The sequence below is a fragment of the Octopus bimaculoides genome, chromosome 5 (genome assembly GCF_001194135.2).
Source record: "Octopus bimaculoides isolate UCB-OBI-ISO-001 chromosome 5, ASM119413v2, whole genome shotgun sequence".
Classification (NCBI taxonomy): Eukaryota; Metazoa; Mollusca; class Cephalopoda; order Octopoda; family Octopodidae; genus Octopus; species Octopus bimaculoides.
The window spans coordinates 122,379,294-122,383,061 of record NC_068985.1 but is presented as its reverse complement, the minus strand read 5'-3'; positions in this window follow the sequence as shown (position 1 = coordinate 122,383,061).

Here is a 3,768-nt window from a genome sequence, read left to right as displayed (position 1 = left end):
TGACCTCTGATTCTCATAACTGACTGGGTTCCTTCCACCTTTATTCCGACACATCCAACCCATTTTCTCCTCCTTTCGTCACCCTTGTCACTCCGCAGGCTCCTCATTAATTCCTACACCTAGTCCTTCATTACTAGAGCGTCTGCCTCCTGGAATTTGCTCTTAACGTATACCTTTCCTGCAGATGTTGACTTAAAGATTCAAGAGGAACAATAATAACGTCAATATTAACGGTCCAGGGGAGCCTGCGATAGCTTGGGCACTGCCCCTTCCTCCTATGTGAGTGTAATCTACAAAACTTTATGGTTTTTGAGCTTATTCTCATTTCATTTGTTAGTTCAGGATGAAAGAGTAGTGCCAAGCCGTTCGAGATCAATGAGCTAATATCATTGCCATTAACTTTCTGTTTAAACTGCTGCAAGTTGATGCGTGAATGAAAGTCATCAGCAGGGAGGGATTTCAGTGGACCGACATGTTCTGAGAAGGCAAAACTAGGTGAAGTTGTTCATCTGGGGCCTAAAGTAATGAGGAAAGACGAGTGAGTCGAGATTATCTGAGTGGAAGTTATCGTCATGCTAGTAAAGGTAGAAGGGGAAGGAGACAGCACGTATATGAGTTAGAGGCTGGAACATATCTATTAGAGTGATTATGCCAATCAGACAAGTGGCCTTTTTCTGGGTGCTGTTAATACTGTTACGGTTTTCCCGTGAGAAGTTCAGTGTTTCAGGTACCATTAAAGAGATAAAAAGATTTCAACACAAACGGGCTTAAGATTTGAAACTTCTAAGGATAACTTGGTCAGGGGCAAATTTGGTAGAGGAACAATTTGAAATCCAATTGAACGTGTAACCAAGTAAAAAACGTTGCTTCATTCCATTACATGAGATAATTTATAGAATAAATATGATAGGCCATTGGATGCAATTAATCTGACGCTTCGGACCTTAGACTTTCGTCAAAGAGTGTGGTGAGAAAGATAAAATATCGTCGTCTTGGTAACAAGCTAGCCAATGGGTTACATATGCAATTGTAATAATGAATGACAGATGCAACTGTAATAAGTAGTGATACAAATGTTTACTTATCCTACCATGAGGAATTCAAAGAATATGTGGCTTTGCGTTAATTTAATCGATCAATATCTGCTATTTTATATTGGCTCAAAGCTGATGATTCACTCCGACACCAATGTGAGTCTCTCGGTTTATGCGTCTGTTCAGATGACTTGGAGATTCGTAGTAGCGGAGTGAATCCTTATCTTCGAACGAAGAAATAAATTCTCTCTCTCTGTCTCTCTCTCTCTCTCTCTCTCTCTCTCTCTCTCTCTATCTATCTATCTATCTATCTCAAGAATGGCAGCAAACTCCGACATATCATACTTGATACTTAGTTTGCACTTCCTCCCTCTAATCCCGGGGAAAAAATCGCTGAACGCATGCTAAATGACCGAACATTTTCTATCACCGTCTGTCATCCAAGTCTTCAAAGATGGAAATAAATCACATGCTGTAAACTACTGTTCAGTCTCACTCACCTCTCATATCATTTACATATATAAGAGAGTGTTGAGTTCAAGAATAAATGACCTGAAAAGCAACAATCGCTTACATTTGAATCAACATGACTTTCGATGTCAGAGACTGCTTAACACAGCGCCTTTAATATTTTAAATGTTCTAGTTGAAAGTTCAAATACGGTTGTTAATATACTTTGGACAACATTCTTTTGAAAAAAAAAACTGTCTAACATTGGAGTCAGGAGAACACTACTGCACTGCATGAAGTGTTACCTGGCATGCAAAACCCAACATGTGATCGACAGGGTCCGCTCTCAAGTCTCTTAAAAGCCACTAGTGGTGTTCATAAGGTACTGTGTTGGATTCACTTCTTTTTATAATTTACATACAACTGCACCACAGATACCGTCAGTTACACCAAAATTAAAATATTTGCAGACAACTCTTAAGCTTTAGCAGGTTGTGGGCGGAATAGGTGACCGGATAAAACTTCAACCTTCTCTGCACTCAAAAGACGTCTGCATTCAATAGATAAGACAAAAACGAAAAAGAGAGAGAGAAAGGGAGAGGGAGAGTGCTTAAACGATCATATTCTCTTTCCTTAGGAGAATCTCTTATGGCATGTAACAATATCAAAAACTTCGAAACAATTATCCACAAAGACCTTAGCTATAGAGTCCGCATCGATAATATACTTGAGATGGCTCGCATGACGAGCTTCTTATAACGTTACACTTTTCATTTCAGAGATAGCTATCATCATTGTATTCCCTACCTTTGTGTGATCTCATCAAGAGTAATGTTGCCACCAGCTCTCGCCTGCGTTCTCTACATAGCAAAAGAAACATTATGAGAGCTGAGGCATTTTAGATGGCAATTAGAAAGAAAGGAAGGAAGGAAGCAAGGAAGGAAGGAGGGGGGAGGGGGAGGGAGGGAGAAGAAGAAGAAGAAGAAGAAGAAGAAAGATATGGCAAATTTTGAGTATAGAATCAACTCAAAACTCAAATTCCATTGCTTCCATCATTTGTAGAAATTGGAACATATACTGTTTATTTAACAGGTAGACATTCATCAAGGCTGAGTTCTAACCCCTTTCTTAATTAAAACAGAATAGTTTAAGATGGCTATTCGTAGTAATTCTTGATTTCTGTATGCTCCTAATTTGGCTCAGGTGAATTTGTCGAAGGATTAGAAAAGCTGGAAACAAAATCTAGAATCGAAATGTTTCAAAGTAAACTTAGCAATGACAAATGCAGTGTAATCTTGTCAGTGACCAAGCCGCAATTAACGCAACGAAAATGTTGACACTGTTTAACAATAAATATTTAAGTGAAGTTAACAGCCTGTGTGTTTTTGAAAGGCTATCATGTATCTTCCACACTGCAATCTTTTTCAACTCAGTCTCAGATCAAGTCACTTACCTGGCAAGAACACTTCACTAATGTTTTCAGTTGGCGGGAAAGATGCCAGGACTCTACTGCCCTCATAAAGTTGGTCAAGTTCTGTATACCGAAAAGGATAAGTAAGGACTCGATATTGTGCATCAAATGTCAGTTGTGAGTGCATAAGAGGCACATTTATAGACTGACATAGACGAAAAACTTGCGTTTACCAGATACACAAGTGTAACTAGCAGGAGCACCAATGAAATAAATTCATTCAAATGCTCAGATGGATCCCCAGAAATAGCTGTTGTCTTCTTCCACTGACGTAAAAGCTTAGTAGCCAAAGTAAAAGCAAAGTGGAAAAGGTTCAGGAAACTATTACATCAGCTGGACAAAAATGTGGATCTTCTCTAATATACATACATGTTTGCTTAAGAATGGTGAAAAATTTGCTTCACAATCACGAGCCCACTACATTAGCATCCCGTGCAAAGGATTTTCTCTTTAGTTTCGAGTTGTTTCAAGTTTTACCAGTTAGAATTGGGTACCAGTTAGAAATTGTGCGGATGCCCGAAGGATGAACTGTAGTTTAAAGGTGCAAACTTACCACATATTGTGACAGCCTGATTCTAACTGAGAATTAAGTTGAATTCATGTAAATGCGGAATAAATATACATGCTAAATGAACGAGTGGGGAGCACAACTGACTGAATGTGTTTGTCTGTATTATATATATATATATATATATATATATATATGACTACGGACCGAGACCTTTGGAAATGGGCTGTGCGTGAGAAGACCCGGCAAGCCAAGTAAGATCGTTGCCAGTGCCCCTGGACTGGTCCTTGTGCGGGTGGCACATG